Source organism: Mustela putorius, unplaced genomic scaffold (genome assembly GCF_011764305.1).
Source record: "Mustela putorius furo isolate JIRA1106 unplaced genomic scaffold, ASM1176430v1.1 tig00003901_pilon_pilon_pilon, whole genome shotgun sequence".
In the NCBI taxonomy this organism is placed as follows: Eukaryota; Metazoa; Chordata; class Mammalia; order Carnivora; family Mustelidae; genus Mustela; species Mustela putorius.
The window spans coordinates 7074577-7101309 of NW_025422049.1; the positions used below are offsets into that span (position 1 = coordinate 7074577).

General features: G+C 39.7%; 1 pseudogene; it reads left to right on the forward strand.

The window, feature by feature from the left end:
• The first annotated feature begins 2048 nt into the window (after nucleotides 1–2048).
• Nucleotides 2049–3275, forward strand: LOC101672640 (annotated as a pseudogene).
• The last annotated feature ends 23458 nt before the right edge of the window (nucleotides 3276–26733 follow it).

Consider the following 26733-nt stretch of genomic DNA (forward strand, 5'->3'; position numbering starts at 1 on the left):
CTCTGTTGTTCATTCACTCTCCTGCTCACCTTCTCTGATAAAATGTTCCCTGTGGCTATATATTTTTTCTTCTATAAAGTGTGTCAGCAAATGTGAAAATTTGTCAACTCCCCATTATTTCCATTTCTCCAAATCCCCAACATCAATCACGGAGCATAATTGCAAAAAATATTCTGATCTATGTATATGCTTCAGCAATTCCAGTACCTAAATGGAGACCATCAAAAAATGTTTTTATGGCTTTTTATTTTTCTTTTCTCTGCAGTATTTTGAAGCTGTTGCAACATCCCTGCTGACTCTTTTTGTTTGGCAAAGGTCAGCTTTGACTATGCGCTGGCGTTTCAGCGGACATGGATAATCTGCTTAATGAGAGCAATTTCCTGCTCTGACTTAGCCTTTAATTATTTTTTAATCACATATTTGGCATATTTGGTCATCGTAGTTCATTACTTCCTTTGCAAAGTTGTCTTGTAATGGAAATGAGTGCACTTATTCTGGAGGGTGTGGAATGAAGCTATCACAGTGATGGTGAGCCTCACTTTACAGTAGACCTAAGTTCCCAAAATGTGAATACCAATGGCATTGCTGTAAATCCAGCCTTATCTTTCCATAAACGAATGATCATATGTTTCATATTCATCTTTGAGTGATCACTGATTTGCTCTTGAATTTTTTATTTTACTTAGGTCTCTCCTCCAAGTTGTTAATGTTCTATAAATGCACATCAAATATGCCAGGAGGATGTAATATTTAAAGAACTGAAATTAGAAATCCGGGGATATGGGAAGGCATTTTATAATGTGACTCATCATCTTCCTAATTTGTTGGGACTTTCAACCTTTAACTTTTATTCATAGATATTCTTATATACAAATATTATTATACAGGATTCTGTATAAAAAAGTATTTTAAGTCCTACCGGATGGCCTTGTACTCGTAAAGGAGCTACTGTGGGCAGGTAGCACAAAGTAGTGTGCCAACACTGAGTGGAGATATATTAGTGTGCTACATGCAACCTTTGGTACATATCCTGCACACCTTCTTGGGGTATCACAATCACTCAAAGACTGACTTTAGGGGCAGGGAGAAATTAACGTAATTTAATTAAGTAATTAAAAGCAGTATTTTTTTTTATTAAAATGAACCAACTTCTAAAATAAAACAAAATACAGTAAACCAACATTTTATTTTTATTTTTATTTTTTGTTAAAGATTTTTATTTATTTATTTGACAGAGATTACAAGTAGACAGAGAGGCAGGCAGAGAGAGAGGAAGGGAAGCAGACTCCCTGCTGAGCAGAGAGCCCGTTGTGGGGCTCGATCCCAGGACCCTGGCAGAGGCTTTAACCCACTGAGGCCACCCAGGTGCCCCTAAACCAACATTTTAAAACAAGTTATCTTCATATAATTATAAGTTAAAGTACAACTATTCAAAGAAATATCTTGCTTTCAGAGGTACCTAGAACTGTGTCCCCTCACTCTCACAGTTAAATTTACTTGTCTCCACTATCAGGAATACTTTGGCAGAAGAGTTTGAGAAGCCAGAGTTACAGCATCCTGACAAGAAGCTATCCAGTCTCTATTTGAACATTTCATATAATGGATGGGCTTTTACCCAAAAAAGGACACATTTTAGGGTTCCTCAGGTATATGCCTTCAGGTATTACTGCGCCTGCCCACTCTTTCCTGCCGCCACCCCCCCCCCCATCACCTTCCCTGCCACCCTTCCTCCCCTGCTCACCACCCCCCTGCCACATCGCACCCCCCCCCCTTACAGATTAGTCTCTTTCTCCAGTCAAAGACTCCTTTTTTTATAGCATTAAAAAAAGCAGTCTAACCAAACTCCACTCTGAAACACTTCCTTTTTTTCCTGCCCAACTCCATCACCGGAATGGGGATATGTAAGAAGAGGTCAAAGCTGGGGCAACCCACTTGCCCTTCCACCTCACTGGTTCAAGAGGGTAGGGCGCATGCGCTCCTTGGGTCAGTGGGATTGACTTCCGTTCCCATCGTGCCCTGAAAGCCGAATCATGGAGCACGCTAAAGGACTCGGTGCTAGTGAGGAAGAACGGTACTGCTTTAATAGGAGCGAATCGTTTAGAAATGAGCAAAGGTCTAGTGAAGATATTTTCTGGGACTTTCAGATAAACATCTTGGGTGAAAAGGATAACACCCCGGTTCATTTCTGTGACAAATGCGAATTGCCCATTAAAATCTATGGGCGGATGATTCCGTGTAAGCATGCTTTTTGCTATGCCTGTGCTATTTTACATGAAAAAGGAGGCGATAAGATATGTCCAAGCTGTAGTAAATATGTTCACCGAATTGAGGAGCATGCACAAGGTTCTCTATTCATGTGCAGCACTGTTCAGGGATGCAAGAGAACGTATTTGTCTCAACGAGATTTAGATGCTCATATCAACCACCGCCACATGAGACACAGAGACCCTGCTGCCGGTCCTTAACTTGAAAATGTGCATTCTGTGTATTGCTGCAGCGCCACATGAAATCTCTGATTGTTTTATAAGACAAGCATCATATGAACCGTATTCCAACAAGGCAGCATTTTATATCACCACTTCCTTTCCAACATGTACAGCATAAGCCATAAGAAGATATTTATGCTCCTCCAGCGGAGTTCGTCATACACAGCTTCACCTCAACTTCCTTCAGCGAGTCAGGAAACCTCTGTATTTCAACAAGAAAGCATAGCAACTTAATGACTCAGATTCTGGTGCTTGAAAACTACTACCTCCTGTCTCTACACCTGAGCTCACCATCATCCTGAATATCAGCGTCAACCAGTGGTATTGAATTCTCCTCATATTATACCTCCAGAGAAACGTTTTGTACTGTACTCTCACCTCCACCACCAGTGAGCCATCGAATACCTCATCAAATACCACCTGAAGCCAAGCTTCAGGTTTACCAATGACTTCTTCTCCAGCGCCTTCTCCATAGGCACATTATTGCTCAGATTCTACCTTATATGAAATATTTGCCTCCAGGACCTGTACCACTTCAAACAGGATAGTTCACTTGTAAGTACACACCCTTCTCACCACTGTAATTCACACTCTTTACTCCAGGTCACTGAAAGTGAAGGAACTCAGAGTCCTCAGTTTATAAAACTAGGGGAAAGGGACATGAGTATATGGCCTGCAGACAGAGGGCCAAGGCTTCCTTCATGAGTTTAGGGTCTATCTTCTCAAACCCTACTTTCTGGACTGTATCACCCAGATCAGACAAGATACATGTCATATTACCAACCGTAACAGTATTTTCAACAGAAGATATGATGAGGAAAAAAAAAACTTGAGTATCATCAAACTTCTAATTAAGCTTTGACCATTTGGGGCAGGAAAGCCCCTCTGGAAGTCTTGTCTCTTAAAATGGTTATAAACCTTGATCTTAGGAATGTTTTCAGGTATTTAACAATTGTGCAGAAAAGCAGCTCGGTTGAGCAGAGCTATGCTTTAACTACTTTGCTCCTCTACTGTGATAAATTGACCCAGAAGCAACCATTTGCAATATTATTTCCTGAAAAAGAAAATGGCATTCTACTTTCAGAAGTGTTGTTTTGGTTAAACATGCTTAGTATGTTTTTGTTTGTTTGTTTGTTTTTAAGATTTTTTTTATTTATTTGAGAGAGAGAGAAAGCATGAGAGGAGAGAGGTCAGTGGGAGAAGCAGACACCCTGGTGAGGAGGGAGCCTGATGTGGGACTCGATCCCGGGACTCCAGGATCATGACCTGAGCCAAAGGCAGTTGCTTAGCCAACTGAGCCACCCAGGCACCCAAACATGCTTAGTCTTTTTGTTTGTTTTAAAGATTTTATTTACTTATTTGAGAGAGACAGTGAGTGAGAGAGAGAACATGAGGAGGGGGAGAGGAGAAGCAGACTCCTTTGTTAAGCAGGGAGCCCAATGTGGGGCTCCATCCCAGGACTCTGAGATCATGACCTGGGCCGAAGGCAGATGCTTTAAAGGACTGAGCCACCCAGGTGCCCCAAACATGCTTAGTTTTTCTTGTGATATATTTTGTTAACTGAGGTAAAATGAGTAAATTTCAATTCGGTTATAAAAAAACAATAATGTCTTTATATACAAATCTATTTCTCTATAACTTCTAATCTTGTTTCTCTTTAAGTAGGCTCCACAGTGGAGCCCAGTGTGAGGCTTCAATTCACAACCCTGAGATCAAGACCTGAGCTGAGATCGAGAGTCAAACACTTAACGGACTGAATCAGCCAGGGGCCCCCCATATTGCTTTTTTTTTTTTTTTTTAATGTAGCTGAGGCTTTGTGACCCAAACTATCTGCAGGCTGGATTTTAGAAGCCATATAAACCTAAAGTATCTAAATAGCTCTAGCCCTAATCTGTCAAAACCAGCATCAGATCCTTCTGATGTACTATTTGTTGGATTATTGAATTTAAATTAAAAAATGAAAAAATAAAATAAAATATAACTTTAACAATAAGAAAATCTATTCACTGATACTAAAAAAAAAAAAAGATAAACTGAGGAGGGGTGTCTTGCTGACTCAGGGGGAAGAGTGCAGGACTCTTAATCTTGGGGTCATGAGTTTGAGCCCCACATTGGATGTAGAGATTACTAAAAAAAAAAAATAAAACTGAAAAAAATATAAACTGAGGCATATTAGACATTTTAAGAGTTTATTTGAGCAAAAATCAAATTTGAATCATGCAGTAACCAGTTCTGCAGATAGAAATTGCTCTGATGGGCTATATAAAATGAAAGACTTATATAGGGCAGACGGGAAGGGAGACAGGGAAGTTATACTAGGCAAAAAAGCAGACTGCCTATTGCAGGGTTATTTTCCTTTAGGGGATGGCAGGGCAGAGTTCTTTTTTTTTTTTTTTTTTAAGGTTTTATTTATTTATTTAACAGACAGAGATCACAAATAGGCAGAGAAGCAGGCAGAGAGAGAGGAGGAAGCAGGCTCCCTGCCGAGCAGAGAGCCCGATGTGGGGCTCAATCCCAGGACCCTGGGACCACGACCCAAACTGAAGGCAGAGGCTTTAACCCACTGAGCCACCCAGGCACCCCATCAGGCAGATTTCTTAACTAGGACTGGTCAGGTGATTACTGATTGACTGGTTTAAGATTACATTTCTGAGAGAACTAAAAGTACTATTAAGTTATGTCTGGATTTGGTCACATGGGGCTTAGCCTAAATGACTCCATTTTGTTGTCTTGTTTTTACACCTGAAAGCCAGAACTCACCTCATACTCTAGATCCAGCTACTAAGGACTTCTCTTCTTCCTGTGTATGAGACCTTATCTGGGTAATTTATTAGGTAGTATAGGTCCCTCTAGGATCGTGACCTTGACTGTTCTTTGCCAGCGTAAGGGTAAATCTAAAAAAAAATCACTTAAAAAAATTTCCCTAGAGCAAAAAGTAGAGAACTTTCCTCACCACCACCCCCCCCCCCGCCTCCACTTTTTTCTTAAAATTTCCTTCAGAAAATGAGATTATAATTGCTAGCTCAGCCTCTTTAAAATGCATGTAAATGTTTTTCAAAGCTAAATAAGCCTCTTCCAGTTTTGCATACCAGGAATGTCACTGCTGGGGACCAAGGAGCCATCTCTTCGAATATACGAACTCCAACATGGGTTAACATGTAGGGAAAAGTGTAGAAGGGTTTTTGGTTTATACAGTCTCTTTAGTAGATTGCCGGTCATTGCACGTTGCAGTCGCATTTAAAGATTATTCAGTAACAAAACCATTTCATTCTTGTCTATGTTTTATGAAGAGGTTTTAGTGGCTTCGCAAGAAATTTTATATTTAATTATAGTTTCCCAGTGATTTGGCAGTAAGGATTTATCTGGCAATTCCAGAATTGGGTGGATCAGCTGAAAAGTCTTGCAGACACACAACATTCAGGTAAGAAACCCTGAATTAAGAAAAGTCTGCTTTCTTGCTCTCCACTATTTTGGAATATGAGCCAGATAAACTACCCTCTCCAAATTCAAGACTTTATTACTGAGTAAGCATAGGTGATACCAGCTCTAAAATCCTCATCAGGATCATTATTAACGTTGATGGTAGAAAAATTGTAGAAAGCCAGAAACGTTGCCTGCAGGGCTTTTTCTTAAATTGTTAATATCTCTCTGTCACATTTGGAATGGGCGTATTTATAAGGACCCAGTCTTACAGTGGCGAGGACTGTTTCTTTGATTTGGACAAATGAACATATTTGAAGGGGTTCTTAGACGTGTCTCATTCAAAGCCTATGAATTAGTGGTATTTACCGGATGACTGTCCTTCTAAGGAGAATGTAAAAAGCGATTTGATAAGCAGAAAGACTGAGAACAATGGGAGGGCAAATGGAAAAACTAAAGCACTTTCTCTTCCATAGAACCACCCTCTTTTCTTTGCTGTACCAGTTCTCTCTGCATCTCAATCTTTCCCTCCTGAGAAGAAGGAAGCAGCAATCTTTCACATGGTGGTTCCCTTCGTGAGTAGATTTCCCTGCAAGGAAAGACAAGGACACAACTTCTCTAGTTGGTAACTGATTATCCGCCCTGTTTGGCGGGGGCACATGTTTGTATGCCTGGTGTGCTAGCCTGATTCCACTTCATGTCTCAGTCCTGAAATCCACTTTCTTTCTTTCTTTTAAAGATTTTATTTATTTATTTGACAGAAGATCACAAGTAGGCAGAGAGGCAGGCAGAGAGACAGCGGGGGAAGCAGGCTCCCCGCAGAGCAGAAAGCCCGAAGCGGGGCTTGATCCAAGGACGGCGAGATTCCGACCTGAGCCGAAGGCAGAGGCTTAACCCACTGAGCCACCCAGACGCCCCCTGAAATCCACTTTTAAGAGTTCCTTAGGAAACACAAAACATGTAACTAGGAGGGGCGCCTGGGTGACTCAGTGGGTTAAAGCCTCTGCCTTCAGCTCAGGTCATGATCCCAGGGTCCTGGGATCGAGCCCCATATCGGACTCTTTGCTCAGCGGGGAGCCTGCTTCCTCCTCTCTCTCTGCCCCTCTCTGCCTACCTGTGATCTTTGTCTGTCAAATAAATAAATAAAATCTTCAAAACAAAACAAAACATGTAACTAGGAAAGCAAGCATGAAAAAGAAATGTGATCAAGAAATAATCAGGACTTTGGATAAAAGATTATGTCTCTGTACAAAGGCAACAGGCTAGAGTGGCTGCATTGGCCACATGGAAAGACAAAAATCATGTTAGGCCTGATAAATATCAACATGAGAAAAGAAACCAAAGTGCTGTATAATCCTACATTTTAGCCTCAATAGGCATACCTCCTTTTATTGTGCTTTACTTTGCTGTGTTCCACAGATACTGAATATTTTACAAATTGAAGGTTTGCGGCATCCCTGCATTGAGGAAGTCTATTGGCATCATTTTCCCAGCAGCATTTGCTGACTTTGTGTCTCTCTGTCACATTTTGGTAATTCTCCTGACAACGAAAACTTTAAAATACTGTACCTTTTATGGTAAGCTGTGATCAGAGATTGCAACTCACCAAAAGCTCAGATAACGGTTAGTATTTTTAACAATAAAGTACTTTAAAATTAAGGTATACACATGGTTTTTTTAAACACAATGATATTGTGTACTTAATAGACTACAGTATATTGTAAAATTAACTTTTATATGTACCAGGAAACCAAAAAACATAGTTGATTCGTTTGTGATATTTGCTTTATTCCAGTGGTCTGAACCAAACCCATAATATCCCCAAGGCCTGTATAAGGAAAACCTGCCCTTCCTCTTCAGATAACCTGTGAAGCTGAGGCCATGGAGAGGCTATTCAGGCCTCCAAGGTAACCCACTTGCTTTTCTCACCAGATGATGTTAGCCCTTTTTTTTTTTAAGATTTTATTTTTAATTATTTTTTTTTAAGATTTTATTTATTTATTTGACAGAGAGAGATCACAAGTAGGCAGAGAGGCAGGCAGAGAGAGAGAGGAGGAAGCAGGCTCCCTGCCGAGCAGAGAGCCCAATGCGGGACTCGATCCCAGGACCCTGAGATCATGACCTGAGCCGAAGGCAGCGGCTTAACCCACTGAGCCACCCCGGCGCCCAAGATTTTACTTTTGAGGCACCTGGGTGTCTCAGTCGGTTAAGAATCTGACTCGATTTCGGCTCAGGTTATGATCTCAGGGTCCACACTAGGCATGGAGCCTGCTTAAGATTCTCTCTCCCGGGACGCCTGGGTGGCTCAGTAGGTTAAGCCGCTACCTTCGGCTCAGGTCATGATCCCAGCGTCCTGGGATCGAGTCCCACATCGGGCTCCTTGCTCGACAGGGAGTCTGTTTTTCCCTCTGTCTCTGCCTGCCATTCTGTCTGCCTGTGCTTGCTCTCCCCGTCTCTCTCTCTGATTAAAAAAAAAAAAAAAAAAAAAAAAGATTCTCTCTCCCTCTCCCTCTCCCCCACCCACCCCCACACATTCTGCCTCGCTCTCGCTCTCAAAAAAAAAAAATTATTTTTAATCTCTACACCCAACATAGGGCTCAAACTCACAACCCCGAGATCAAGAGTCGCATGCCCCACTGACTGAGCCAGCCAGGCACTCCACTATTAGTCATTTAAAGACTTCTTTTTCTGTGCCCAGAGCCCAGAAGTACTCCACGGCATTTTCAGTTTGTAGTCCCACATATGGACATGTGCCCTGGCTGCTACACATTCTGCAACCAGCAAATTTCACCGAGGTCATGGAGCAAACATGTTGGAGACTGGGAAATGACAGTGTGTATCATGGCCAAGGGAAGCTATCAGCCACCCTTTACAACTGTAGAACTAAGGGCATTAGAAACCCATCAAGAAGGGTGACTTAATGCCTTTCTGTTTATGACGAACTGGGAGACACTACCAAGAGGTACTCAGACTTAAGTGAGTTCCCAACTGATTTTCATTAGCAATCTGTTGCTTTTTCAATATTCACTGGTATGGAATCAGGGGCAGATCAAAATCACCCTCTAGGGATGCCTGGGTCGCTCATCGATTGAGCCGCTGCCTTTGGCTTGGGTCGTGATCCCAGGGTCTTGGAATCGAGTCCCGCATCGGGCTCCTTGTCTAGCGGGGAGCCTGCTTCTCTCTCTGCCTCTGTCTGCCACTCTGCCTTCTTGTGCTCCCTCTCTGACAAATAAATAAATAAAATTAAAAAAAAAAATCACCCTCTAGTACTATTCACCTTTGTCTTGGCTGTCTTGCCAATTATCTGAACTCAAGTTAGGGAAAGGCAATCACATTGACTGAAAAGGCAAAAGAACTTAGGCTTAGCATTAGCTACTGAGTTTTGTGGCAATCTACAGAAAGACAAAGAGAAGAAATGAAAAACCACAGGGTTAGTGACAAGACACTTCACTGAAGGGAATAACCTTACTCTGGCCAACCTATGAAGGAAGCAAAGGAAGAAGGGAAAATTGTATATCATTATTGCCAAAAGCCAAGGAGGAAAAGAGAGTGTAGGAAGTGTCCCTTGAGGGTGCAAAAGTTATAACAAGAGGATCCAGAAAACCCAGAAAGACAAAATCTTCAGCCAGGAAATAATTGGTAAGTGGCTCAAAAATTGATAGATTGGGGAAATCTCAGGTATAGGATCTGGAGAATAATATGTTTCAATACCTTTCTCTCAGGTTAACTTATCTTTGCCTTTTCTGATAGATATGGGTGCTACTTATTCTGCAGTTAACTTGGAATTTCTCATTTTGTATCTGGGCACTACAGCAATACTGGTTATTGGTATTTTTGTTGTTTTTAAGATTTTGTTTGTTTATTTGAGAGGGAGCGAAAGAGCATGCGTACCAGAGAGAACACAGGAGCAGGATGGATGGGCAGAGGGAGAGAGAGAGAAGCAGACTCTCTGCTGGACAGGGAGCCTGATGTGGGGCTCAATCCCAGGACCCCAAGATCATGACCTGAGCGGAAGGCAGATGCCTAACCGACTGAGCCACCCAGGTGCCCAATAATGATCCTAGATTAATTTGAGATAGAAAACCTGTAAAAATAGCTTACCAAAAAGAACAGCCATGGCCACATATAAAACAATGCCCTTTATTTAAAGCTCAATTTGAGGAATAAACTTGTTATATATATTTTTTTAATTTTTTAATTTTTTATTTTTTATAAACATATATTTTTATCCCCAGGGGTACAGGTTTGTGAATTGCCCGGTTTACACACTTCACAGCACTCACCAAAGCACATACCCTCCCTAATGTCCATAACCCCATCCCCCTCATCCCAACCCCCACTTCCGCCAGCAACCCTCAGTTTGTTTTGTGAGATTAAGAGTCACTTATGGTGGGCGCCTGGGTGGCTCAGTGGGTTAAGCCGCTGCTTTCGGCTCAGGTCATGATCTCAGGGTCCTGGGATCGAGTCCCGCGTCGGGCTCTCTGCTCAGCAGGGAGCCTGCTTCCCTCTCTCTCTCTCTGCCTGCCTTTCCATCTACTTGTGATTTCTCTCTGTCAAATAAATAAATAAAATCTTTAAAAAAAAAAAAAAGAGTCACTTATGGTTTGTCTCCCTCCCAATCCCATCATGCTTAGCCAAATAAGTCAAGCGGAGAAAGACAACTATCATATGATCTCCCTGATATGAGAAAGTAGTGATGCAACATGGGGGCTTAAGGGGGTAGGAGAAGAATAAACTTGTTATATTTTAAAATTAAGGGAAAAAATAAAATAAATTTTAAAAATAAATAAGTAAAATTAGACAAAACGCATAATTTTGAAAGTGCCTTCACCTTGTAACAGTCCCATACTTTTAGTAAAGAAGATAAATTTGATACATATGATTGACTACTGTGTACATTTATACAGTATCTTAAACAAATAAATGAATTTTCTGTTCCTTAACCTATGTAGTCCTTAACCCTGCAACTATTCTGACTTCAGTACCATTGTCTGCAGTTTTTACTGTAAATGATCTGTATTGTTTCCCCCTCCTTTTTTCATGCTCTTTGCTTTTCTTCTAGTGGATGAGTCTATATTCTTGTTTGCTTTTACTTATGAAAAAGTCACAAGTCTTAGGAAGTTAGAGAGTTCCAAAAGGGTTTGGGGGACTCCCTTACTATTTTCTCTAGTCATTTGCAGGAGAACAGAAATCTGTCCCATAGGGAAGATCTGTAATTATTCAATATGTAGATAACTTTCTGGTAATTTCAGTAATGTAAAACCGATACTTTGCCTTCAAAGGAGCTTAAGGCCACATTGAGCAAGATGCAGTATTGCCAAACTGAAAGAAATATTTTGGGCATCTGCTGTTACCTAAAGGCTACAAGGTGTTGTAATATAGGAGTCAGCAAATTGTGCAAATGAGGGCGCCTGGGTGGCTCAGTAGGTTAAGCCGCTGCCTTCAGCTCAGGTCATGATCCCGGGGTCCTGGGATCAAGTCCCACATCGGGCTCTCTGCTCAGCAGGGTCCTGGGATCAAGTCCCACATCGGGCTCTCTGCTCAGCAGGGAGCCTGCTTCTCCCACTCCCCTCTCTGCCTGCCTCTCTGCCTACTTGTGATCTGTCTGTCAAATAAATAAATAAAATCTTTAAAAAGATTGCGCAAATGAAATCTACCCCCAAAAAATACTTAGACAATTTTGGGGTCTAGTAGGGTAGTGTCAACAATGAATTCCAGTTTTTGCAGGGCAGGGAAAATCTCTGATGGTGCAATTGCATAATTGTTGTTTCAAAGCTTCTGTTTGCTACCTAGGATCTCAAAAGGATTTGAGCAATTAAAATTGGCTATAGTCCTTCCCCCAGCTTTAGGGTTCCAAATTTTGAAAAGCTTTCCATTAGTTTTGTATTAAAAATAAAGGTACTTCTAGAATTTTAACTCTGAAGTTAGGATCAGACTATAGAGTAATCTGGATGCCATGGCACCCTGAAAATGCCTGAATGTTTCTGAGCTGGGGTGGCAGCCACCACACTTACTGAAAAGACTTCCACTGGATTTCTTGATTGACCTGAGTATCCTGCATGTGGTGTGACATGTATCTCACAAGTATGTAAGACCCAACATTTGTTGATTCACTGTCAGACTGGCTGGGAGCAAGCATTATTATTCAATCCCAACCCTGGTACTTTCTCACCAGATTAGGAAATTGAATGGATGATCGCGATTGTACAACTGTGACAGAAAAAAACATTAAGCCCCAATCTATCTAATCATCCTGTTCAAAATGCAGATTCCATAATTTTCTTGATGGGTCATATACTTGGGACTTTCTCAAGTCAACTTTCTCAAGACAACTCAAGGCTTTCTATGTTGTGGTGACTTATCATAAAATCTTGAAAGTTTGTATTTTGTCCGGAATTAAGTTGGGTAAAGCACTTAAGTTAGTAGCATTTACTAGAGCTGAGATTCTTGGCTCTGGACAGAAAGCAAATCTATATACTGATGATAAATAGGTGTTTAGTTTCTGTCATGCAACAGGGAAAATTTAGAAAAATAGAGAATTGTTGACTTCAGTGAGGACTAAGGCATCTCATGAAGAATTAAAGCTGATCTGTTACAGGCTTTACAACTGCCTACTCAGATTATCAGTATCCATTGTAGAACTCACACTGGGCAAAATGACAAAATTCCTAAAGGCAATGATTTTGCTGAAAGAGCTACAAAAGCTGCTGTTAAAACATGACAGACCCAAACTTAGAGGCTCCACTTTTAATACTATAAATCTTTGTTCATTTTCAAAAATAGGCCTCACAAAAAAGGAAATGAGCAAATGGATTGAAGCAGGGCGGGGTGGCTAAAAGAAATTCAACTGGACTATGAAATTTACCTAACAAAATAATTCTTACACCACAGTCTTTATTTCCTTGATTAGTTTATTGTTATGTTGTCAACATCATCTTAGAGGGATTATTTTTTATTTTTTTATGTTTAAATTTTTATTATGTTTTGTTAAACACCATATAGTACCTCATTACTTTTTGCTGTAGTGTTCCATGATTCACTGTTTATGCACCACATCCAGTGCTCCATGCAATCCGTGCCCTCCTTAATATCCATCTTTGGACTCACCCATTCCCCCATGACCCTCCCTTCTAAAACCCTCAGTTTGTTTCCGGAGTCCATAGTCTCTGATGATTCTTCTCCCACACTGATTTCTCCCTCCTTCATTTTTCCGTTCCTTCTCCTAATGTCCTCCATACTATTCCTTATGCTCCACAAATAAGTGAAACTGTATGATAATTGACTTTCTCTGCTTGACTTATTTCACTCAGCGTAATCTCCTCCAGTCCCGTCCATGTTGATGCAAGAGTTGGGTATTCGTCCTTTCTGATGGCTGAGTAATATTCCATTGTTTATATGGACCATGTCTTCTTTATCCATTTGTGTGTTGATGGGCATCTTGGCTCTTTCCACAGTTTGGCCATTGCTGCTATGAATATTGGGGTGCACATGGCCCTTCTTTTCACCACCTTTGTATCTTTGGGGTAAATACCCAGTAGTCAAATTGCTTGGTCGTATGGTAGCTCTATTTTTAATTTTTTGAGGAACCTGCACACTGTCTTCCAAGTGGCTGCACCAACTTGCATTCCCACCAACAGTGTAAGTAAAAGGGTTCCCCTTTCTCCACAACTTCTTCAACATTTGTTGTTTTTGCCTTGCCAATTTTTACCATTCTAACTGGTGTGAGGTGGTATCTAGGAGGGATTTTTAAGGGCCCTAAACTCTTACGACACCTATCAAATAGGTGAAATCATGTGAAACATATTAAAGTGTTTTGTTACTTGTCAGAATTCTTTACAGACCATTTCCAAGGTAGGTGCAGGCAAGCTTTCCCTGACCAACTTTACCAGGAACCTGATGGCAGTTTGATTTCATAGAACTAATGCCTACGGAAGGTAAGAGATTTTTTTTCTAACTGTGGTGTGTGTGATATCTGAATGGCCTAATCTTTCCCTCATCAAAAGTAAATGCTCAGGCAGGGATAAAGGTTCTCTTAGTGTACATAATCCCCATTTTCAGGACCCCAGAGGAATCAGATAGAGGAAATCCTTTTCTGTCCACCATTGTCCAGGAATTATGCAAATGGTTGTAGATTCCTAAAAGGTATCATATTCCAACTAGAATGGATGACTCAAACTCACTGGCTAAAATTCAACTAATCTAGTGGCTTAAAGTGGCCTGGAGAGTTACCACCACCTTTGTTAAAAATTAGAGCGATCATTGCAAACTATTAACAGTCTTACCCCTTTCTTTGAACCTATGTTTGGTACTATAGGGGCCAAGGGCAGACCACCCCAAAATATGCCTCTTTGGCGTAGTGATCATTTTAAATAAAAGTTACTTAAAAGACAGCCAATGCAGAAAGAACTCTCTGACTGCTCCTTTGCCTCCACAAAGTAAGAAATAAATGTGAAAATTACCTTCCCTATAACAGGAGGTAAAGAGACATCAGCTCACCACAGATAAGAAATTTAGAGCCAAGAAGGCTAGATCAACAGCCCTTGTTCCTTTTTACTAATTTACTACCACAGCTCAAATTCTGTTTTGAATTTGTTACTAATTGAATCTCCCAAAGTTAAGCTTTCTTTGTCCTATCAATTCCTCACAGATTTTTTTTGTCTTTCTGTCTGCTAAGTATAAAAACTACCTGCCTTGGTGATTTCACAGTTTCATGATTGGGCCTCTGTGCACATGTAATTGAACTTTGAGTTTTTTCTCCTGTTAATCTATCTCGTGTCAATTTAATTCTTAGACCAGCTGGAAGAATATAATAATACTGAAGGGTAGAAGTAAATTTTCATCCAGTACATCAGAACTGTCAATTTGGGTCTGAAATCATGTCTTCTGCCCGTTTAACTGAATTCTTTCATAGTCGTGTTCAGTACTTAAAAATGTCTTCTCTCTCCCCTAGAAACCCTGAGACATAAAGTCAGAAGGGCCTGGAGGGACCTACCCGAAGAAGTCTGCCCCTGTCCTCGCTCCTTCCCCCCATCACATCGAGCAATTTATTTTACATAGAAGTGTTTCAGAGAGAAGATGAGGCCTCACCACGTGGAGGGCGAGCTTGAACTCTGCTGATCACCGCGTGGCTGTCAGAGTAAAAGCTAACCTAGAGAGGTCCCCCTTTCCCATGTGAAGCCAGCTCCTTGGGAGGACTAGATTGTGGTCGCCACAAAAGCTTTGAAACTTAAATTGTTTTTGAGGGACTGATACTGGTACTGAACTCAGCTGCAAGGAGGTATTCTAATGAACTTAATACAATTCTCAGACTGCCTTGTTGTCTTACTCACAGTAGTAGTAGTTATTTCAGTTACTATAAGAAATGCATTTGACTCGGAAAAAACCCCTGTTGTTTGTTACATTACTTTTTCTTTCTGTATGCCCAACAGTGGCTCCTAAAGTCACACATTTCTTTTTTTTTTTTTTTTAAAGATTTTATTCATTTATTTGACAGAGAGAGAAATCACAAGTAGGCGGAGAGTCAGGCAGAGAGAGAGAGAGAGAAGCAGGCTCCTGCTGAGCAAAGAGCCCGATGCGGGGCTCGATCCCAGGACACTGAGATCATGACCTGAGCCGAAGGCAGCGGCTTAATCCACTGAGCCACCCAGGCGCCCCAAGTCACACATTTCTGGTCAGCTCGAAATCATTCTCCCAGTATGGACACAGCCTGGCCTTATAAATCCATCCATCTGATTATTGGCAGAATAAGAATAAGACTATCTTCATTACTAAGTTGTTTTAATAATATCAGAGTCAAACTAATATGCATCATACACGGGCCCCAATTTTGAAACAAAAAATGTTTTGTTAACTAGTTTGATTAGAAGGGCGGTATAGAAAAGGGCCTGATTAATAGAAAAACAGAAACCTCGCATGTATGGATAGAAACTACAGAAGACTGGTCTAATGTCACTGTTAACCACTTTGGGATACAAGTTTTTACTAGTCCTAGTATAGATAGATAAATATGCCTGTTGTATTATAATAGTTAATGAAATATCCATGGATAACTACTGATTTGGATGGAGGTGAAAAATGGCCTATAAACAGACTTAAAATGATTAGAGCCATGTGCACTAAACTCTGGAAGTTGAGGGGCAGCAGAATTTGTTACCCCAAAATATGCCTCTTTGGTAAACGGATTATCTTTAGTTAGTTTTAAGAAATAGCAGACAAGGAGAAGCTCTAAAAACCGGAAGTTACCGTTGTTTGCACAAAACGCTCACATCAAGAAAGGAACTCTCCGCGTGTCAGGCTGTCTGCCTCCCTGCAGCAGGCAGAGGCAGATGACAGAATCCCTAGGAATCCCCTGGAATCCCTATTCCAGACAAGGGACTGACTTAAATCTGCGTAACCATCATAGTCTCATTTACTGAGTTTCACCACGTGGTAACCTTCCAGCACTGGGCCCACCGCCCACCCCTCAGCATCATCTTTTGCCTTTAGCTGGAGATGTATTTAAGGTGATGGTGTGCACCATTTCAGAGAGTTACTCAGTTCTAAGTACCTTCCATGTATGGAAGAGGTATATATGTTATCAAACGTCTGTTTTTCTATTGTTGATCTTTTATTACAGGAGGGTCTCAGAAAAAAATAATTTTTCCTCCTGTACAAAGTTCAATCTGTACCTCTGCAATGAGTGCCTTATAGTAGTACTTTGATACTAGATAATGGCCATGAGTGTCTTTATTTTACATCTGGGAGAATTATTTGGGCAGATGGAATAATTACTCAGAGGGTCTAGTTTATTCTTTAATTGTAATGTTCCTTCTATGATTGATGAAAAGGCAGGAGAAATTTATTATATTTTAACAAAAAATGTAGTTAAAAATTTAGACTATCGGGGTGCCTGCGTGGCTCAGTGGCTTAAAGCCTCTGCCTTCAGCCCAGGTCATGGTCCCAGGGTCCTGGGATGGAGCCCAGCATGGGGCTCTCTGCTCAGCAGGGAGCCTGCTTCCCTTCCTCTCTCTCAGCCTGCCTCTCTGCCCACTTGTGATCTCTGTCTGTCAAATAAATAAATAAAATCTTTAAAAAAAAAAAAAAAAGGCAGATGATTAAAAAAAAAATTTAGACTAACAAGCTCCAGGGTTAAAATACTGATTAGGCTTGGATTGGATGTGATATCATAAAAAATTTCAAATTAATACTCTAGTTCATTTTCTTTCAAGTAGTTAGTTATTTGAAAGTACAAACAATAAAGACATCACAACAGTTTGTAAAATTAATGACTCCTAGGAGAATATTTGTGCACTTTTGTGTTAATTAGCAATATGCTTTAATCATTCACCATTGGTAAGATATACTTAAACATTTTTCCCAAGGCACATACTATACTAATTTTTAAAACTCATCCTACTGTAATTCTGATAACTGCTTTGTTCTGTATTTTACTATGGACTTGCTAGATATTTAGACTGTTGCTAGAGAAAGGTAGAAATGGCTATGTAGATAATTACAAAACTGTAATTCCCTAAAAAATAGTTAACAGAAAGGGGAAATTATAAGGTTAAATACAAATCTAAAGAATTTAAAGTTTTTCCTAATGCTTAAAAAGAACTCTTTTCCCTCTTCTTTTAGCTTTTCCTTTAGAAAACTTGAGATTATAAATGCCATCTCTGCCTCTGAGATGTATGTAAATCTATTTAAATAGTAAATAAGCTTCCTGGTGGTTATGCATCCCAGAAATACCATTCTTAGGGGCAAAGGGAGCCCTCTCTTTGAAAAATGAACTTCAGGAAGGGTGGGGCTATTTCCCTGTCTATGGAAATTCAGCTCCAAGATGTAGCTTCCTACTTGTCAAAAGATATGAGAAATTTTCTTTTTCTTTTGATAAAAAACAATCAGCATGTATGTAATGAATTGTATCTGCCTGGTTATGTAAATAGGGTAAGATTTCTTTTTTGTCTCTATAATCTCTTTAGGAGATTACCTGTGATGCATCACAGTCTGTTTTAATCCTTACTTAATAATAATACTGTTTCATCATTTCCACATTTTGTGGAGAGATTTTATGGCATTGGCAGGAGATTTTATGTCTAATTCTATTTCCCCAACATCCGTCACCTTTCTCAGGACAAAAGTGCTTCCTTGCATCTCTAGCCCAGTGGCAAAAACCTTTTAAAACCGATAGGACTGGGCGCCTGGGTGGCTCAGTGGGTTAAGCCGCTGCCTTCGGCTCAGGTCATGATCTCAGGGTCCTGGGATCAAGTCCTGCGTCGGGCTCTCTGCTCAGTAGGGAGCCTGCTTCCTCCTCTCTCTCTGCCTGCCTCTCTGCCTATTTGTGATCTCTGTCTGTCAAATAAATTAATTAATTAATTAAAAAATCTTTAAAAAATAAATAAATAAATCCGATAGGACTCCTCTGTTGTAGACTGCTCCTTGGCTGCCTGGATTTTTTAGCTCTCTTAACCAGACTCTACTTGGTTGACTAATGAGGTTAAGCGAAGCTCTCAGTCCTCTGCAAAACATACTAATGCCTCTAGAATGCTTAATGCTCGTAGCACGGAGACTGTGCTGCAGAATTCACTCATACCTTTAATTGAATGCTTAAGAGTCAACTATTTTGGTTCATGAATCTGTTGTACACCACTTGTACTTATAATTATAAAATATATACTTGACCCTTGAACAATAAGAGTATTAGCCCCAATGCTGTTCAAAATCCACGTATAACTTGATTCCCTAAAAAGTTAACTACTAATAGCTAGCTAGAAGCCTTATAGTTCACATAAACAGTTTATTAACATGTTTTATAAGTTATATTTATTATATACTGTATTCTTACAATAAAATAATCTAGAGAATGTTACTAAGAAAATCATAAAAGAAAAGACATTTACAGTACTGTACTATATGTTGATTTAAAAAATCTACATATAAGTGGACCTGTGCGGATTAAGCCATGTTGTTCAGGGGCAACTGTAATTCCACACATACAAAAAAAAATACATTACTGTACCAAAAAAAAAAAATAGTTGTTTCTATAAAAAACTATATTGTTTTGGAAAGACCTACTGACATTTGGTGGTCCTCTAAGGAAAAAATCAGCTTGTCACCCAATATGAGGCCCCCCAAAAGATACACTCCGCTTACCCATAAATAACTTACAGTTGGCATTACTTTCTTTTCGAGCCAACATTATTGGAGTATAACTCTAAATGCACCCACTTAAGGATATAGTTAAATGAGTTTTGACAAATATTTACACTGGCATATACCACAATCAAGATATAAAACATTTTCATACAACAAAAAGCTCCCCCCAGCCTCTTTGCACTCAACCCTTACCCTATCACTGGTCTCCGACAACCACTGATCTACTTTCTGTGACTATAGATTACTTTTGCTTATTGCAATACTTCATCTAAGTGGAATCCTACAATATGTATTCTTTGGTGTCCGGTTGCTTTTGTTCAATGTAATGCTTTGATATTAATTCACGTTGTTGCACGTATCAGTTTGTTCCTTTTATTATGAAGATTCTATTTTATTAATATGCCACAATTTTTTTTCCCATTTAAATGTTGATACACATTTTGGTTTCCCAGTATGGATTCCCAGTCTGGAATTTTAACAAATAAAGCTACTACAAACATTCACGTGTAAGTTATTTTGAGGACATAGGTTTCGTTTTATTTAAAATATAGAAGTATGTAGAACCCAAAATGCTGGGTAAGATAGTAAGAGTGTGTGTTGACTTTTTAAAAAATTCTGGGTTGTTGTTGTGGTTTTTTTTTAAGTAAACTCTATGCCCAGTGTGCGGCTCAAACTTAGACCCTGAGATCAAGAGTCATGTGCTCTGCCAACTGAGCCTGCCAGGGCTGCAGAGTATGTTGACTTTTACAAAAAAGTGCCCAACTAGTTTTGGAAGTAGCTATACCATTTTATACAACCCTCAGCAATGTGTAAAGTCCCAGTGGTTCCACATCCTGCCCCTAACACTTGCGATTGTCAGTGATTTGAATTTTAGCCATTCTAGTATGTGTAGAGTGGTATCTCATTGTATTTTTTGTTTATATCTTTCTGTTGACTAATGATGTTAAACATCTTTTAATGTACTTACTGGCTACCCATATATGCTTTTGCGAAGTGTCTGTTTAAATCTTTTTCTCCCATTTTTATTGTATCACTTATCTTAGTAATGAGATGTAAGAGTCTTTCGTTTATTATGGATAAAAGTCCTTTATCAGATGTATGTATTGCACATATTTTCTCTCCGCCTGTGACTTGCCTTCCAATTTTCTTCTTGAGGAAAAGAAGTTTTTTTTCTTTTATATTTAGTGCAAAGCTGCAAAAATTTCCTCCCACAGATTCTTTTAGAAATGTTACAGTTTTAGTTTTTTTTATGTTTAGTTCCATAATCAATTTAAAGTAGGTTTTGTGTGTGATATGAGGTAACGGCCAACGTTCTTTTTTTTTTTTTTTTTTTTTCCATATGGTTATCCAGTTGTTCTGGTACCATTTACTGCAATAGCTATCCTTTCTCTAGTTAATTACCTTGGTGGTTTTGTCAAAAATTAATTAATTAACAGGGGAGCACCTGACTGGCTCAGTTGGTGGAGCACTTGACTCTTGATCTCAGGGTCATGAGTTCAAGCCTCACAATGAGTGCAGAGCTTACTTAAAAAAGGAGAAAAAAAGAGAAAAACATTATTGAAAACATATATGTAGGTCTATTTCTGGACTCTATTCTGTCCCATTTCTCTAAGTCAAAATATACTTATGGACAACGGATATTGCCAGTGGCATGCTGGCAGACGTTCACCACCAGGCACTTTGGGGGCAGGGGTATAAACAACAACAACAATAAAATGACACTGATTTGTAGCATATGTTGACGGCCAACACATAAACTTTCCAGTCATGGTCAATTTAAAAGTACCCAGCATGATAAATTCCAGCTGCCTCAGACTCCTCAGGCTACAGTCTAACTCCTTAACTCAGTGAGACTTCCATGCTTTGCTTGGGTACCCATTCCCTGCGCTGGGGTCAGGAAAGTGCCTCGAGGCAGAAAGCTGAGATGGTCATCAAGATCACTTAGTGGGGTGCCTGGGTGGCTCAGTCGGTAAGCTCTGCCTTTGGCTCAGGTCATGATCCTAGGGTCCTGGAATCAAGACCCACATCCAACCCTGCATCCAGCCCCATATGGAACCCCACATCGAGCCCTGCTTGGGGCTCCCTGCTAGGTGGGAAGCCTGCTTCTCCCTCTCCTACTCCCCCTGCTTCTATTCCCTCTCTTGCTGTGTCTCTGTCAAATGAACAAAATCTTTAAAAAAAAAAATCACTTTATTTATTCCCTTCTGTCAGAGACCACAGACCTGTACCTTCTGTCAGAGACTAGAGACCTGTACTGTCTCTAGTCCAATGACTGTGGAATAGTCATTTCATATATTTTGTGCAGTTTTCTAATTGTTTATGGCAGGAGTCTGCACCACTTAGTCCATCATGGCCAGGAGTGTTTCCCAATCAGCTTTAAATATGAACTCTTAAATATGAATATACAGTCATGAACCATATGTCATATATTTGAGGACAGACTATAACTTGGAAAAAAAGACCAAAACAAACAAAAGGGGAGCCTTGTAAGAGGGGTACTTGGGTGGCGCAGTCGATTAATCTGACTCTTGGCTTTGGTTCTGGTTGTGATCTCAGGATTGGGGGATCCAGCCCTGTGTTGGGCTCTGCCCTCAGGGGAGGGTCTGCTTGACCCTTCTTTCCTTTTCCTTCTGCCCTTCCTGCTTGTGCTCTCTCAAAATAAATAAATAAATCTTTAATTAAAAATACTTTGTAAGAAGCAGATAATACATGAGGAGAAGTGAGTTGGATATTGGAAGGGGAGACAAACCATGAGAGACTGTGGACTTTGAGAAACGAACTGAGGGTTTTGAAGGGGAGGAGGGTTGGGGGTTTGGTGAGCTTGGAGGTGGGTATTAAGGAAGGCACGTATTGCATGTAGCACTGGGTGTGGTGCATAAACAATGAATCTTGGAACACTAAAAAGTAAAGCAAAATAAAATAAATTTACAAAAAAACTCCCCCGCAAAATAAAAGCAGATATTACAGAAAGAAGGAAAAAATTTTGAACTATAATATTTTTAGAGACTTAAGATATTGCATCTATGAAACGAGAAAAAGGATGCTGTAAGCAGCCATCAAAAAGAAATCTTGCCATTTGCAATGATGTAGATAGAACTAGAGGGTATTATGCTAAGCAAAATTAGAGAAAGATAATTATCATATCATCTCACTGATATGTGGAATTTACGAAACAAGGCAGAAGACCATAGGGGAAGAGAAGAAAAAATGAAACAAGACAAAACCAGAGAAGGAGACAAACCGTAAGAGCTCTTGATCTTAGGATACAAACTAAGGGTTGCTGGAGAGGAGGGGGGTAGGAGTATGGGGTAACTGGGTGATGGACGCTGGGGAGGGTATGTGTTATAATGAACGCTGGGTATTATATAAGACTAATGAATCACAGACCTGTGATTCATTACACAGGTGATGTAACATGCTTTGACCTTGCAAACAAATTCTTGACCTTGAAACAAATAATACATTTTATGTTAAGTAATTGAATTTAAATTGAAATAAAAAATAAGTTTTAAAAGGACGCTATAAGAATTCAGACAAGGGCGCCTGGGTGGCTCAGTGGGTTGGGCTGCTGCCTTCGGCTCAGGTCATGATCTCGGAGTCCTGGGATCGAGTCCCGCATCGGGCTCTCTGCTCAGCGGAGAGCCTGCTTCCCTCTCTCTCTCTGCCTGCCTCTCCATCTACTTGTGATTTCTCTCTGTCAAATGGATAAATAAAATCTTTAAAAAAAAAAAAAAAAAAAAAAAAAAAAAAAGAATTCAGACAAGAAAGAAAGAATTCAGACAAGAAAGAAGTTATAAGAATTCAGACAAGAAAGAAGTTTTAGAAGTTTAATATATGCATATATATGTGTATATATGTAAATAGGTACATATGCATATGTATGTACATATATATAACATAAAATAAATACAGACTGATAGCTAAAAATTTCTCCTCAAAATTAGAACAAAAGGATGAAGAGGTAGACAGTAAGAGAGAAATAATAAAATATAGGACCAGTCTAAGACATTAAACTAATAGTGCTTTCAAGGAAGATAAGAATAAAAAGGATATTAAGGAAATCAAGAAAATTTCTACATTTAAGGGGTACCTGGGTGGCTCAGTGGGTTAAGCCTCTGCCTTCAGCTCAGGTCATGATCTCCGGGTCCTGGGATCGAGCCCCACATCGGGCTCTCTGCTCAGCGGGGAGCCTGCTTCTCCCTCTCTTTCTCTGTCTGCCTCTCTGACTACTTGTGATCTTGGTCTGTTAAATAAATAAATAAAATCTTTAAAAAAAAAATCTACATCTAAGTGTCTCATCTTCACAGCTGTAAAAGACCCAGCACAATGATTAATACAAGGCGCAACATCATCAAACTTTGAAACACCTAGAATTGGAGAGACCATTCTAAAAGCTGTCAGAGAGTAAGAACATGAAACATAGACTGGATTACAAAAGAGAATAACACTGAGCTTCTCGACAGCAACACTAGAAGTTAAAGAAGACACATAACTTCAAAATTCTGAGGGAAAATGATTTTTTTTTACCTCAAATGCTATACTTCATATCGATCAAATATAAAGAAAGACTAAAGATACTTGAGACATGTATCATCTCAAAAAATGAAGGATGAGCTCCAGCAGTAAGAAGTGAGTAAACTAAAAAAGATGGCACCATGGGATCCAGAAAACAAAGCCGGTACAGAAATCAAGGGGTTTTTTGGTGGTGGTGGGGGGGTGTACCTGGGTGGCTAAGTGGGTTAAGCCTCTGCCTTCTGGCTCAGGTCATGATCTCAGGGCTTGGGATCGAGCCCCACATCGGGCTCTCTGCTCAGTAGAGAGCCTGCTTCCCTTCCTCTCTCACTCTCTGCCTGTCTCTCTGCCTACTTGTGATCTCTGCCAAATAAATAAATAAGATCTTTAAAAAAAAAAAAGAAATCAACATTTTATTTATAACCGTGAGGGAAATTCTAGGATGACAGCTGTACAGCTGAACCGGAAAGCAATCAGTCCAAACTGAAATGGCACGTTGGGGAACTTTAGGAGAGTGGTCCCCAAGAGAAAAAACAGAACTGACAAATTAACTCCTGTGTCTGCCTTCCTGTATTGAGTTTACAACTCTACTTAGCTTATGATAGTCACTTAGAAAACTAAACCAAATATGATTCCATTTTCAATTCCAAAGAAAAATAGAATTTGTGAGAAAATACCTTAGACCATTCAGGCTGCTGTAAGAAAATATCACAGACTGGATAGCTTATAAACCATAGAAATTTATTTAACACAGTTCTAGAGGCTAGAAGTCTAAGATCAGGATACCAGTAGGGTTGGGTGACAGCCCTCTTCTGCACTGCAGACTTCTCATTGTAGCCTTACAGGACAAAGGGGGTGAGGGAAATCTGTGGGATATCTTTTATAAGAACACTAGCCCATTCATGAATTCTCCACCCTCGTGATCGTGTCACTTCCCAAATTTTCCTCCTCCAAATATCATCATCTCTGGGGGGTTAAGATTTCAACATATAAATTTTAGGGGGACACAGACACTCAGACCATGACAGAAAGAAATTCATACTACCTAGTTCAGTGGCTGTCCACAATATTTATACAGCTGTAAATAACAAATGTCAATTTACCCACATATTGGGAGAATAGAAGAAAAAATATGTCAGTGAGCAGAGGGAGATTTCTGTGACTAAAGCTTCATAATGAGTAGTATAAAATCAACAGATAAAGCTGAAAGTTATAAATTTTAAAAATAATAAAACAGGGGCGCCTGGGTGGCTCAGTGGGTTAAAAAGCCTCTGCCTTCGGATCAGGTCATGATCTCAGGGTCCTGGGACAAGCTCCACATCTGGCGCCCTGCTCAGTGGGGAGCCTGCTTCCCCCTCTCTCTCTGCCTGCCTCTCTGCCTGCTTGTGATCGTCGTCTATCAAATAAATAAATAAAATCTTAAAAAAAAAAATAAAACATGTTATTTTTAAGATACGAAGATAATAACAGAAGAAATAACTCAGGGAACAGGAATCAAAAGTAATGAGGCCAGGTAGGAAGATTACTGCTTTTATATATGTATCTAATAGCATTAGGTGACCTTTTAAACTGTGAGTACACAATGCTTTGAAAAAAATGTAAATTAGAAAAATAATATCTTTTTGGCCTATTTCTAATTTTGCCTTGGATGGAGTACCTCAAAAATAGCAAGGTCAAAGCATGATTAGAAGAAGGAAAGAGATGAAATTTAATATATCTAGACTGAATTATTACTTAGTTATCTATCCTCAACATTCATGCCTTCTCAATTCCATCCAATGCTAGATTTTCAATCTAGACTCACTGGGTTCAAGAGTCAAAGAGACATGAGTTCAAATTCTATATTATAAAAATTCCAAATGTTCTTTTCCCCAAAACAGGGGATACTGCTAAATTATGACTATTGTTTTTAACAACTGAGCACTGTTCCTAGAGTTACATGTCTTCATCAAGGGAAAATGAGTAACATTTAGTGGTTTCCTTTTTCTTTAAGATTTTATTTATTTGGGGCACCTGGGTGGCTCAGTGGGTTAAAGCCTCTGCCTTCAGCTCAGGTCATGATCTCGGGGTCTTGGGATCGAGACCCTCTGTCAAATAAATAAAATTTTTTAAAAAATATTTTATTTATTTATTTGATAGAGAAAGAAAGCAGAAGAGCACAAGCAGGGGGAGCAACAGGCAGAGGGAAAGGGAGAAGCAGGCTCTCTGATGAGCAGGGAGCTGACATGGGGCTCAATCCCAGGACCCCAGGATTATGACCTGAACCGAAGGCAGACACTTAACCAACTGAGCCACCCAGATATGGTGGTTTTCTTGAAAGAATCCCCTTAGTTTTTATTTTTTTAAGTCTTAATTTTAATTCCAGTTAGTTAACATACAGTGTTATATTAGTTTCAGGTGTACAGCATAGTAATTCACTACGTCCATACAACAGCTGGTACTCATCATTAGTGCACTCCTTAATCCCCATCATGTAATTAACCCCTCCCCTCTCCTCCCCTCTGGTAACCATCAGTTTGTTCTATATACTTAAGAGTCTGATTCTTTTTTTTTTTTTTTTAAGATTTTATTATTTATTTGACAGAGAGAGAGAGAAAGAGATCACAAGTAGGCAGAGAGGCAGACTGAGAGAGGGGGAAGCAGGCTCCCCACTGAGCAGAGAGCCCGATGTGGGTCTCAATCCCAGGACCCTGAGACCATGACCTGAGCTGAAGGCAGAGGCTTGACCCACTGAGCCACCCAGGCACCCCAAGAGTCTGTTTCTTGATTTGTCTCTCTCTCTTTTTTTCTCTTTGTTTGTTTTGTTTCTTAAATTCCGCATATAAGTGAAATCATATGGTATTTCTCTTTCTCTGACTTATCTTGCTTAAGATAATACTCTCTAGCTTCATCCATGTCATTGCAAATGAAAAAATTTCATTCTTTTTTAAGGCTGAATAATATTCCATTATATATCTATATATCTAGATATATAGATATATATACACATACATACATACACATTCACACACACACACACTCCACTTCTTTATCCATTTATCAGTCAATAAATAATAATAATAATAATAATAATGGCCTGCTTCCATATCTTGGCTATTGTAAATATTGCTGCTATAAACATAGGGGTGCATGTATCCCTTTGAATTAGTGTTTTTGTATCCTTTGGTTAAATACCCAGTAG